Below are 14,148 nucleotides of genomic sequence, written 5' to 3' on the forward strand. Positions count from 1 at the left end.
TTTAAAAAAAAAATCAAAGTATTGATACCATCACTTTTTATTTCTTTGCTTCCAGTGCTTTGTTCTCCTTTTTTGTCTGGCTAAGTTTCATTCATGTCTTCAATGTTTTCATCATTTTCAGAACAGTTTCTCCTATAATTCTAAGTAGCATTAAACCATTGTAAGAATTATCCCAGTGATTTAAATTTGCACCACTTCTCCACTGAAATGAGTGTCTTAGTAAGATATTAGCTTAAAAGCACTTCTATTGTAAAGAAATACCTGTAGAACTGCAGTGTCCTACAGTTCTAGTTTTCCCCTCTAAAATTGCTATGAAAATGGCATAAACAAAATGCCACATTTTGCTGGTTTTGTTTAAAATGTAATTATTTTTCAGGATTGTAAAAAAAAAAAATAAAAATACTCCAAACCTGAATTAAGGAAATTGCTGTAAATTATAACTCCCTTTTGTATTTGTGCTTTTACATGTTGAAGATCATGAATTACAGAATATTTACTTCTACGAAAGAGCAGGAAATTACATGTATGTCCTCTCTGCGCTTTGCATTACAAAAGCAAATAGAAGTTGTTGCAAAGTCTAAGTGGTATTTATTTGTTTTTCAAATAATGTGGAACATATTTTTCATTATTGTTTTCCTTTCAGGTCACTGGAACTCTTTTAAAAACAAAGAAATTTATGAAATTACTTCTGTTTGTGTTGGATTTCTGTGAAACAGATATAACCTCCCATAATAAGCCAATACTGTAGTATTACATTTTAAGAATGCATATTTATTAAAATACTGATTCCATAGCGCGCACGCATGCTTCATTATTAATTGCCAGTGGGAAAAAAATATCTTTTGTAAATAGAGCTACAAGACACCTTCCTGCTTCTGTCTGGCATGAAGGCATTCCTCGGCTGGACAGGCAGATGGCCTGAGGTACTGGTTCTCAGAGATACCAAAGCGTATGGAAGAGGCTGAGTAAAATCTAAGAATGGAGGATGGAAGGTTTTGAAGAGCATTCTGTCCTGGCTGAGCCTGCACCTCCTGAAGAAGTTATGGTTAACTTAAATGGATGAAGTAGGAAGAGTTTGCTATCGCGGGTGTTTTAGCCCAAATGTAGAGCTCAGACACTTTTATAAGTGAACCTCCTGGCAGTGTCCCCTTACTGCACCTTGGTTCCCCTTGTAGAGCCATCTCAAAGCATGTGTGTTGGATTGTGCTGGGAAGAACCACAGCTGGAAGATGTGGTCCCAGTGCGTACCTCATGAACTAGGGATGCTAGTCAGCATTTGATCCATAGGATCAGGCTAGCACTGAGTAGAACTCCTGAAATGTGTTCTAGTGTGGGGACCAGGACATTATCACCAACTGTTTCAGCCATCAGGCCATGCTGCTTGGGAAGGCAGTCTTCATTTCAGGAGGGGGTACATAAACAGCCCAGCTGGCAGAGTTTGTTTGTGGGGCTGGTGGTGTCTAGTGGGAGAGGAGGAAGAATAAACCAAACTTGTTCATAGATCATATGGGTCTGTTCACTTGGGGGGGTTGGGGCAGAGAGCTTGCGTTAAGTGGTAAACTTTAGAGTTCCTAAGTAATCTGCTTGCTTTATGTGTTTGGATAAGCAGCACTTTACATTTGTTGTCAACCACAACAATGCTAGCATTTAAAACTCACTTGTTTTCACGTGAATGGTTCTGAATATTGGCTGACTGCTCCATGTAAGAAACAACGTAGAAGACGATGAACACAGCCATGAGGAATATAGTTAATACATTTTCCATTGCTGTGTTTTCTTGTCCTGTATACCTTTAGCTCTCCTCTAGTTTGGTTTGAAGATTTTTTAAATAGTGATCTTATTACTTTTTTAAGTATGTTTTTATTATTTTTGTCAAGCCTTGGAGTCAGGACAGGCAGAAAAAGCTGTCCATAAACATGCTTAGATATAGCAAATACCAGAAATAAAATAAGAGGAGAAACATATGAAAGAATACAAAATTAGTTTTAGACAACCATCAGCTATTGAAAGGTTTATTTTCTCCTAGTACTGAGAATTGCTATTGTTATTATATTCACTTTTTCCATCATCTCGGTCAGCGTGAGCCAATTTTTTTTAATGGTGAGAACTAGACACCGATTCAGTGTCTGAAATCACCTTCTGGTGTCCTCGTGGAGATGACTGGGGAGGCTTTTTTCTCCCGGGTGTGCTGCTTTTATGTGCCAGAAAGCCTTTCCTCCCTGCTGTTGGTAGCACAACTTCTCTGCTTGAGATACTCAAATGCCAGTGAAAATAATTCAGAAATTTCTCAGGAGCCTGCTCCTCAGGTATACAGAATCCTACCCCATTGTCACATGTGTTGATGGGGTTGGAGTTAGAACCGGAGCACTTGATCCATCTGCTTTTAAGCAGAAGAAAATAAGTGTTTATTTGTAATGCAATTGAAGGAGGAAACATGTTGTAACTGATCAAGATTTGGAGCTGGACCTGTTTTTGAACGTGGATCACAAGGGTAATACTACATTGTCATCACCTGTGGGCTTGCTCAGGATCCTTTGATGCCTCCATTCACCTGAACGCTGACGTGGGTGAAACACCAGAAGACAGCTCTGTGATGCCAGTCCTCTGCTGGTGTGACATGTTTGAAATGAAGCCAGAAGCTCATGAGCACCGTCGGGCTGAGGGTGCTCTGCCCACTGCCCTGAGGAAGCAGGAGCCCGGCGGAGGGGTGGGCTCCCCTCGCTGCTTGTTATTCTGTGCAGAGTCTGCCTTACTGGCTTATTTTTTAAAAGTGCCATTGGACTCAGGTGTGGGCAGAGATAACACCAAGGCTTCTGTGCTCTTCCTAGATAGTATTTTTCTAGCTCCTTTTAAGGATAGTATTAAAACTTCAGGCTTACTAGCCATTGATCGGTTCCTGCCCAGTTAGAATAATTTGCTGGGTGTACACTGCACTATCCTTAAGAAACAATTATTTTAAAAAGGTTAAAAATGGTGACCTTGGAGATGCATATATATGTGTATTGAGTTTGGTTATCCTTGCATTTAAGTCTGTTCATACTTCAATACAAATAATTTATTTTTCTTTGTTGGGTTTCTGGACGGGGCGAGGAGAGAGGAGACCATTTTTTCTCGTGTGGGCCACAGCGTGTTTATTTTCACCCCATGTTATTAACTTCCCCCAGCCAAATCTAAGGCAAAAGTCATGAGAAAGGCCATATGCCTCCTTGGCCTCCAAAAGTCTGCCCATGAGTGCCAAAGGGGACTGTGTGTCAATGAGGGGGCTTTTTGCAGCCAGCATCCCAACTGAAATCTGAATGCTTGTACTCTTTTGGGCTTGTGGTGAGCTACTGCTGTAGCTCTGTTCTTCATTACAGGAGAATAACTGCAGACACATCAGCCGAACTAAAAATATTACTGAGCCATTTACTGTTGGTATTTTACTTTTTTTTTTCTAGGGTGCACAGTGACTCAAACGTGTAAGGTTATGCTACCTGAACTAGACGTATGTATAAACCTAATGCCGGTCAGAGTCCTAACTGAATATATATACCGAGTGATCAGATATAATTTTGATTAGGAGCATATTAGTCTAATCATTAAGAATCATGCAGTTGAATAGATGATATCAGTTTGCCAGCCTATTCTGAGCTCACTCTGCACATCCAGTTAATGCTAAAACCCAAGTTAGAAACCATGAGTGACTTCTGTGTGTTAAAACAAGGAGTGTATGGGTGGACATTTGGAAACACTTTTCCTGCTGAGGTATAACACATTTCTCTGAGCATTTCAGTGCTGTATATAAACAGACAAAGTAGCTCAGGGCACTGTTTGATTTAGATGACACCATTTATCCATCTAAAGTTGGAGACATTTAAAGTATCGTGCTGTTTGACAATTACATTCATAGCCTGTTGCTCTAAAATATAAGGAATATCTAGTTTTATCCATCAAGCGTAACTAGAAAGAGTTATCCCTTTTGACATGAAGGGGTTGGACAAAATTGTGTGGTCTTTTAAGTAAATGAGGAGTTGAGGATAAAATCTGAATGTTTCGGTTTGAAAATTTATAATGCAACCATGGCTTTTAAAAGGAATGTGCCAAGTCCTGAACCCCAGGATAGAAGTCAAGTCTTTTGGTTCCTTGTTCCCACTGATAATCAGTTATGTCAAAAAACCCTCTTTCAAAGCTTATTTTCAGAGCCAAATGCCCTTAGTAAGCCTTTGTCTCTTTTTTTCCTTCTTTCTTCTCTTTACTGCTCTTTTCTTGACCTCCTCCCGTGACCCAGACCTGCACACAGTAATAGCCATGACAGGAGATGACAAAACACTTGTTTGGCACGTGCTTTCATTCTTGTTGGGACACATGCTGATCTGGGGCTGCCAGCACCTCTTTGTTTTATGAAAAATGTTTCTTTTAGCTGTGTAAAATACAGGAGGTGGTTATCTCTGCACATCCACATCTCTGAACTTTAGGGAAACACTGAAGGACCTGGATTAATATTATTTGTTTCCTACTGTTCAGTTTAATAAGCATAATTTTTAAATCTAGAAAACCCGGTGTCCAGACAAAGAGATTTCACCATTCCTTCAGAAAACTAAACACCTTTCTTTGATTTTAAGGGCCTTTTCAAGGTAGGAACAACTTTTTACAGGCATCAGCTGAAAAATCACTGGAAGCTCTGCGCTGTTCTAACGCCCTTTCCACCCGTCTGTGGTGGTAAGAGATTACAGCAAATTGCCTTGCATTCCCTTTTCCCACAGGAAATGTTTGTGCTATATTTGTATCAGGAAACATTTTATGAACAGTTTTAATCCACAGTGTGCCAAGAGGTAGGAATGGTGATGGATTCCATGGAAAATGCCTACAGTCTCAGCTAATGTGACTTTATCTTCCTCTACCCACCTGTTTCTTACCACTAATATTTTCAGCAACATATTTTTGCAGTAACATTTCAGTCTTTTGTCAGGCACTCTCAAAAGATTTAATAATCTAAATTTTGTCCCTCTTGACAGTAAACAGGTACACATTACTTACTCTTATAAGATTCAATCAGGAATAATAAAATCTGGCTGAGTTTCAGGAAACAGATTCTCTGAAGCTTTTTATTGAAAATTGCATTGCTGTGCATTCACCTACGAATGCAAGTAAATACAGAAGCACAATGGATACTTTATGGCATTAGTAGACCAAGTCCAGAGCAATGCGGTTTTCCTCAGTGATATCAAAGCCACAGTAAAACTAACTGAAAACCTCCTTGAGCAGCAAGAGCATCACCTTCTGGCACTGAAGAAGAGGGGTGACAAAAAGCTGAGTGGCTTTAGGAACATCTCCTAGACATAATAGCAAAAACTTGCACCTTTTGTTGCATGTAGAGTCTGTTTTCTAGTGAAAATAAGGTTAACATGCAGGAGTTTGAAAGAGAATGATGACCAGAATTTGTGTAAGAAAAGGGGGAAGGAGAAAACCACAAGGGTAAAATAATATGTGGTCAGGGCTGAGGAGATGCCAGCAGAGATGCGAAACTGTGGCAGGAGGGAGAAGCACGAGGTCTACAGGCATATTGAGGAGACTGCGAAAGCAGAGCGCCTTCCAGCCAACGGGGCAGAACATTTAGTGGGCTTCCATATGGGGCAGGTGCCTGAAGGGACTGCAGTGTTTAATACATTTTTCCATCCAAAATGATTGCTCTGTCAGAGATATGTGTTGCCTTGTTGGTTTGGGGTTTTTTTTTTTTGTTTGTGTTTTTTGGTTTGTTTTTTTTTTTCCCTTTTAACTCCCCTCTTTAACTTCCTTTTAACGCCCCTTTCCAGCCTACTATTCTGGTAAAAATCTGGTTTATATAAACTCTACATATATATTCATAGATATGCACATGCCTATGAGTCTACACCTTGGATATACTGTTCATATACAGAATCTGGTGTGCACTTGTTTTGAAAATAATTCCTTATGATTTTTCATAGGTATAATAATAATATACTATGTTTAGCCACTCAATTCACAGATCAGTGCCATCTGTTGGTAAGGTTGCCTGACTCACACCTAATAACTTGTGCTGCACTGTAACAATTCCAAGCCAAACATTTTTTTTTTCTTGTTTAAAGTATTTTATTACTTATCTTGTTGTAATAAACCCATCCTTTACCACAGCTAATGGCGTGCAGATGGATGTCATCATGCTGCTTTGCTATTAAACCCATAAATAATAGAGAAAACAATGATTATGCTAGTAGCTAGCAATTGCATCTCAGTTTTCTATTATACTTTCCTAGGTTCTTTTTGTGTTTACATGTATTTTTATGTCTCAAGGCAAGCTTATTCTTTACTGCAAAATTTCCAGGCTATGTAATTTCTGCATTCTCATCACAATTTTTCCCAGTTACTACAGTACTTTCTCAGCCAACTCTTCTGTCATGCTTGACCCCATATGTTTTGTGTTCTGAGGCTGTTTTTAGAAAAGGAAGCCAAGGGGCTGCAGATTCCCTAAGCCAGTTTGCTGCCCTTGATTTTGTGTTTATATACATTGTGGTTTTATGCAGATACGGGCTAAGTGCCACCCTTACTGTAGCCAAGCAGCTTCTTGATTGCCTGGGAACATGGGCAGAGCAAACTCATGTCTGGCTGCAAGAGACTGCATAGGCTTTCCCTGTGTGGAGATCTACATATTGGATCAAACTTCCCACAAAAACAGGACCTGGAACCAATTTCTTCTGAGTTTTTATAAGTTTTAGCTTCCAACCCTGACTTAAGCATGCAGCTCCATTTCTACAAAAAAAAGTACTGTATAAACCCATGTATTATAGCTAAGGCTTTCTTCTGCTGCTGTTGTCTTATTTATCAGCTTCTTCCCATACTTTAAGGTATTATCTCCTCCATCTCTTGAAAAGTTGTTCATGATCAGTACCCCAAAACATCTGACACTGCTATTATGTCCAATATATATCACCTCAATAGCAGATAATAGCTTTCAGAACTGACATATTGACTTACTAGCATTTAGCTTTCTGTAAAACACCGGTGAGCTCTTTTAACAGACTATTAGCACTAGATGTAGATGTAGCTACAGCTTCTGTTTTCCAGCCTGCTCCCCTTATCAGCAATGGACAGCATAGGAAGTGATGAACATAGATTGCAACAAAAGGAAACTCAGGTTAGATTTGCAAGAAAATAGCTTTTGTGATAAAGACGCTGAAGTATTGAAAGAGATGGAGAAAGTTTTGAAGTCTTCATTGTTGGGAGTCTTTTACAAATGTGCTATAAATGTTGTGGTTCCTGCCTTTGGGTACCAGAGAGAACTGGACCACCTCTGGATTCCAGCACTGTGATTTTACTGTATTTTAGTAAGAAAATGTCTGTCTTGTGGGTTGGTTGTGGGTTTTTTTGTTTGTTTGTTTGTTTGTTTTTTTTGTCCCCCTTTCTTATTAAGCAGTTACAGTAGTTTGCAGAGGGAAGAAGGGAGGAGACAAGACAAGAGTTCATGAGAAATGGGTTGATACTACGAGTGGTGCATATGAGCCTGGTAACCTGTCCTGTCCACCCTGTCGGCCAGACTCTGGTCAAGCAAGTAATTTTCAAGGAATGGGTTAGAAAGGTGTAGGAGGTGAGACTGTCATACCGGTCCACGTGAGCATTTTAAAACAATGTTTGAAAAGGTCAGTGTGACGACTTCTTTGGGATGCAGCAGCCTTTTTCAGCTGATCAGAGCTGGGTTCTTCCTCTGGGTTTTTCCCTGGACCTACCTGTGTCATAACAAAATTCTGCAGCTGTTCTTGCCTCAAGGGGGAGGTCGGAATTCTCCCCAGAATGGATACACTCCACCTGCTTTTCTGCCACCACAAGGGGGAACTGATCGTTGTGAAGGGCAAAATAATGACTACTTTCTTTGATTTCTCTTACACCAAGGTTTACTTTACACGATATGTTTTTAAATGTATTTGATATCTATGGTGAGGGTAAAGCAGAGGAAGAAGGGGAGGGTGAGTTCCCTCTTTGTAAACTGTGATGGTAAAGCTGTTTGAATCAGACCCTACGAGTGAATCTCATAATTACTTACTCATGTCAGTAAGCACATCGTTTTCTGTTTGGAATCATGGAAAGATCTCAGGGCACTTTTTTATCTGTTTGTTTGTAATAAGTGAACCAATCTTGCTCATTTAGAATGAACAGGTAAAACTGCACTCATGTTTCTACTGCAAACCTTCAGTGAGTTACTGAAGTGCTGCTGCCCTGTCCTTCCTGTAGGGAAAGCCTAGAAATCCCTCTGTTAAGCATTATGCTTTGTTCCTCCTGGGCTTGCTTATTTGGTTCTTAATAAAGTTCATGGCATAGACTGAAGCCCAGCTTTGTAACAGCGAAGCAGCTCTTCAGCCAGACTCTGTTTTAACCCATGTCTTCAGAACTATAGCAGCAAGGATTTTCCATTAATAGGAAAAGGGGTCCTGGGATGTTGCCCTACAGCACCTTTTCCGTACCAAGCTTGGGTGTCACAAATGTTTATTGGGTGTGTATATTAGGTTTATACTGCTAATAGTCTCGACTTTAAGTCTTTCCCTCGTGTTTATCAGAAAATATTCCTAGTTCCATTGAGCCATGCGTTTCATTATCCACTTCTCCCATCATCACTATCATCACCAATGCAAAAGTGACGCTTGGGTCTGGAGAGGGCTTATCCACAGCAGTTGGATAAGATGGCAAAAGTTGAGTAAGACTGATGCTGGGCCAACAGGAAGCCATAACTTAGACAACTTTGTGGTAATTCAAATACCAGACAAGTGAATTTTTCAGAACATCAGTATCCCACAGGGACATAAAATCTCTTGGTTCCCAAGTGAAACAAAAAGAAAATGCATTGTTTTATTTTTAACCACAGGAGACAGGGAAGAGTGTACTGAGGCAGGCCCTAAGATGGCCACATTGAGTCAAAAACTCAGTTGCCATTGGCCTTGCGCTGATGATGGTTTTGCACTAAGAGTAGAGATTACTCTGGGAACCCTTCTCTGAGATTCTGAAGAGGCTTAGAAGGAAGGCTTTTTGTCTCTTCACTTGTAAATGTTTGCTGCATGACTCAAGGCTAGTTGTGTGACTTTCTGGTTAGTTTATCTGCCAGCAAAGTGAATGTAATACTAAATTGTATGACTATAATATTAATTTGAAGTTCAGTTGTTATATTTAAAGTCTTTTGAAGCACTGGAATCTACATATAAATGATCCATCATAAAACACTTGCAAGATTTCTTCTGTATCTTTAGATTATAGAACTGTTTTCTTTTTCCTTTATTTCTTCTTCTTTTTTTTCTGCCTTTTTTTCAAGGATTTATATCCCTGACTGTAACAGGAATTTTTAGAATGGAAAACTTAAATATATTGTATCCATGCCTCAATTTAATTTGCTTTTTATTCTCCTCTGAACATATTCTTTTCAGACCTGGAGTTCCATCAGATTTTTAGATCTTAAGCTTTCTGGTCATAGATGAACGTACTATTTCAGGGTATGGGGACCCCTGTACCCCAGGGTACAGGGTTCAGAGACTGAATCCTTGATGTTTTGTTCTCTGATGCTTTACAGACTGATTACTTCATTGCTTTCTAGCATTCTTTAAGGGTCTGAAACAGATCTGAAAGAAATTGAGTACCTTTCTGGTTTAGTCACTGAGTGGTACTGAACGGTTCTGGCGTTCGTCACCTTGACAGCTATTCTTTGGTTAGCGTAATGAAGGATCAGCTGGAGCTCCAGGCTGGTCACCGGGAGCAGTGATATTTCTTTTCCGTGATACAATTATTTCTTTTTCTGTCATGCAGTCTAAATGAGTTTCCTGCTGCTTAAATCTCTTTGCAACTCTGGTTCGTTTGTTTGTTTCTGTTAGATGTGTTAATAGGTTATGCTTACTTTTCAGCTTTCTGAATTATTTCAAACTTTTTGCTGTCACTTTGTTTTTGTGTGATAGTTGTTTTGCTCTCTTTCCCTCCCTGCCCTAAGTCCTACTTTCACTGTCATCTTTTCAGTTCTCTTACCTGCATCCTTTTCTCAGCCACCTGCGCCACTGCCTAGGCACCAATCCTGTGAACACCACTTAAACAGAACTATGTGCTGAATGAGCCTTACTGTTTGGCAGATGAAGGAAGCAGACCACACATGGAGTGACCCGTACATGAACAGAAGCACTTTTGCCTCTTTGCACTTTGTGAGCTACATGATTTTGTTGCTCCGAATTCATGTCATCAGTTAATTATCCTTATTTTTTCTCTGTGTGCAGCACTCCCTGTTGGAAGAACTGTTTCCACTGAAATCAAACCTCCATTAAAAAACAAAAGGTACTGACAGATCGATTTGAGTCAGGGACTAAAACCCCACAACTTCCAGAGATGTTTATTCCAAAATTATTTTGGTTTTCTTGATTTCTTTAGTTTTCATAATTTTTCGTTTAGTTTATTCTCATTGGACTAGCCTTGGTTTAGTCAGTTTTGAAAACATTTTATAGGGAATCTCTTGTTTCTGTTGTATTGATTTATAAACCACATGTAATAACTTTCACCTTGCTCCTCTTCTTGTACCTGTTCTTTCTTCTACAGGTTGCATGATTTCCTCCTCCCCGCATTAATCTAAGCAGAGCCTTTATTCACACTCTGAACGTCTTGGCTTTTACCTTCATCATCTTTTATATTCTTCCTTTGTTCTGAGAGTCATTATGGCTTTTGTTAAAGTGCATATCATAAAAGAAAAATGGAGGTCTCCCAGTCCAGTTTCCCCAGATTATTCTGGCATTGTTCCGTACTTGGTATTTTTTAATACTTTGTCTATTTTTAAATATCAAAGGACACAAAAGTGATAGTTATCTTTATTAGAAAATTATATAGTAGCTTGATAGCTCCCTAACCTATCTTCACGTTCAACCATTTTTTCTCATTAATGCTATTTGCATATTGTACTTCTAAATTTGTAAGACCTGCAAGAATCCCCTTCTTTTCCAATGAGTTTAAAAATATTCTTTCTTGACCTTTACCCTATAGCCATCATTTCATGTCTGCCTCTTACTACTCAATTTTTTTTTAATCTCTGTGGTCTGTTTTTGTTACTAGTATTAGTCTTTTCTCTGGCCTCTTGTTTAAAGCTTTGTCTTTGTTAATTATGATGGATTTGAACAGTTCTCTTCCACTGCAACTGAATTGTTCCAATGCCTTTATTTGCATGGTGCTGAAGATGAACACATTTTACTTAGTGGTCCTGCCAGTCTCTGTGGAGAAGACTGGATTGCAAGGTCATAGTAACTGATCATCAAATTAAATTAACAGTTCCGACAATGGGAACAAAAAAATAGTGCCTGCCCTGCCTTTTGAGATCTTTCACAATCTGCAAGGAAACATGGAAGTGCAGAGTAAGATACTGATCCATTTCTGTGGAGGACCAAGACCCCAGGAGGGAGAACAAGCTCCAGCAGGTTCCCACCTCACATGCAGTTTCCTCTCTCTTCTTTATCTCCAGAATTTATGAACCTGGCGGTACTCACCTTGAAAGACACCTTGCCAGCAGCTGTTTTGGGATGTGCCTGTGGAGCAGCCTAAGAGGTGATTCTCTCCAGGGATTTGTGCACCCTTCTCTTGGATAAGTCCCCACTTTGTACAAGTGGAGATATCTGCATCCAATCTAAGGGATGACACAGCTGAAAAAAGAGAGAGATTTGGGGATTTTTCTTTCAGAAACTTCAGAGAACTTCAGGACAGGTGGGACACATAAGCCACGAGCCCCCTTCCATTGCCAAGTTCTGCTGCAGTGGATGAAGACTCTGAACTTTGTGGTAGTTGTTGCTTCGAAGAGCAGGCGGCTTTGAAACCTATGTCTCTATTAGGAAAGCATACGAAACAGGGAAGCTTAAATCAGGCAGTGTGCTTTGATGTTCCTGAAACACCAGGAATGCTCCTGTCTAACCCTGGAAGTGAATTAGAAAGGTAGAAGTTGGGACAGTGTTAGGGGGCTGAGCTGGGTGTGATAAATGTCTTTGGATGGATGGACCCGACAGCCTGGAGAGCCTGGTGAACCTCTCTGGAGTTTGAGGGGCAATAACAAACAAGGGGCAGGGCAGGAGGGAGCAGGTTATTTGCTGGGAGATGTGGGAGTGCTGCAGGACTAGGGAAATAGACATGTTGAAGGGACCGGGAGGAAGTTTATGTTAGGTCAGCTTACAGTTCTGGATTTTTCTTCACTAACCCTCTCTACTTAGCTCATTTTTTTTTATTTTTATTTTTTTTTTTTTTAAAGAGTGCCTCATGGACTCTACCACAGCTGGACCAGGGATAAGGAGAAAAAATAATTGGAGGCTCTGGGATATGTGTTTGGCTATTCAAAAATGTTTCATCATTAGTGTTGTTCCTGTAATTGCTAATGACTTACCATGTCTTAGATCTGTAAGTCTGCCTGTTTCTGTAACTCTGCCTGTTTCTTCCATTTTTGTGCGGGTTACAGATGGGAATTTTCAACTGCTGTCTGTTTTGGTATCTCCATGTTGCCATATTTCTCTCTGTGATTTCATCATAGGTTGGACACATTTAACTTTAAGAAACTGAAGAGAGGGATTTTCATGAAACTCTTGATTTCTTTACTAGGAAATTGGTTAGCTTTCCCAGCCTTTAAATGCTCTCTGCACAGTCATTGCATTTTAATGAATTGACCACTCGAACACAGATGTTTTGGTTTTTCACTTCTAAAGCAATGATGTAATTAATGTTCATTAGCAAACATTGTTTCTCTGTGGGAGGGTCTCTATTTGGTAATGTAATTTGTTGCAGGAGGACTACTGTCAGCCAGCACCCCCAGACCCCTTCCTGCAGGGCTGCTCTCCAGCCACTCCTCTCCCAGTTTAGACTGGTGCCCAGCATTACTCCGTCCCTGGTGCAGAATCCAGCATTTGGTCTTGTTCATTTCCATGCCGTTGATGACTGCCCGATGCTCCAATCTATCCAGAGACCTCTGCAAGGCCTCTTGTCCCTCGAGAGAGTCAGCAGCACTTCCCAGTTTAGCATCATCAGCAAACTTGCCAACCATGCATTCAACTCATGCATCCAGATCGCTGACAGAAAGATTGCATGGAGCTGGCCCTAGAATTGAACCCTGAGGAACAGGATCCCTGTTCCTGGGGACTGGTCACCAGCCAGATGTAGCCCCATTCACTGCAAGGCTTGGCGCCCTGTCCTTCAGCCAGATCTTCACCCAGCACACTATCTCACAGTTGGATAACTTGTCCTGAAGGATGCTGTGAGGGACAGTGCTGAAAGCCTTACTAAAACCCAGAAAAAACTCTGCCCACAACCATTCCTTCACACACCAGGGGCTGACCTTATTGTACAAGGATATAAAATCAGTTAAGACAGGAATTTCCCTTTGTGAACCCGTGTTGACTGTGCCTGATGATCACATTGTTCTTTAAAAGTCTTTCAATAACACCAGCATGATCTTCTCCATCATTCTTCCAGGTCCTGAGGTTAAAGATAGTTTGTTAAGGTACAACTGTGTTGATACTGCTTAACTTTATCTGAAGAATGTTTACAAAATAATCCTAAAAATAGTTCTAATCTCAAGGTAGGATGTGGAGACTCCATGCATCACAAGACTGTAAGTGGAGCACCATTGCCCATCCAGAGGAAAGACAAATTAGGTCTCTTTGGATGGAAGGTGGGCAAATCTCCCCCTTCTTCCCAACTTTAAGGTATTTCAAATTGCAGAAGTGAGAATAAATGTTCACACATCTAAAGGCACATATCTGCTTTGGGAATGAATTCATAATGAAAAGAAGATGGTGGTTGTTGGGGTTTTTTTGGTTGGTTGTTTTTTTCTTCTCAATAATTTCTAGATTAAAATCTAGATTCTAGATTGATCATAAATGGTCTCTTTCTGCTAATGCCTCTGCTGTGTACTGTGGCAAATCACTCACTGAGCCACTGCCTGTTCATTTTCCATCATCGTCTTCACTGGGCTGAAGGTTTCTCTTGGGCCTGAGATCCCAGACTCTGAATTGGTGTAACTTGTTAGAACATTTTCTTTGTAGGAATTTTTACAGACTGAAACACAACCTTGGTTGTGCTTCTCTCTCTCTCTATTTTTTTTTTTTGAGTATCAGCTAACCTGCTTTTTATGTTACAGTGATGTTACATTGAGGCTTAGTAAAAGATTTATTC

The 14,148-nt window shown here is 40.1% G+C and overlaps 1 long non-coding RNA gene across 1 annotated transcript in view; it reads left to right on the forward strand.

The window, feature by feature from the left end:
• LOC119146429 overlaps positions 1-13,728 on the forward strand; it is a 43,093-nt gene extending 29,365 nt beyond the window's left edge. Inside the window, exon 3 of the long non-coding RNA XR_005103736.1 lies at positions 11,462-13,728. This is a non-coding gene — a long non-coding RNA (uncharacterized LOC119146429). The remainder of the gene's footprint in view (positions 1-11,461) is intronic.
• The last annotated feature ends 420 nt before the right edge of the window (positions 13,729-14,148 follow it).

This window comes from Falco rusticolus, chromosome 4 (assembly GCF_015220075.1).
Source record: "Falco rusticolus isolate bFalRus1 chromosome 4, bFalRus1.pri, whole genome shotgun sequence".
NCBI lineage: Eukaryota > Metazoa > Chordata > Aves > Falconiformes > Falconidae > Falco > Falco rusticolus.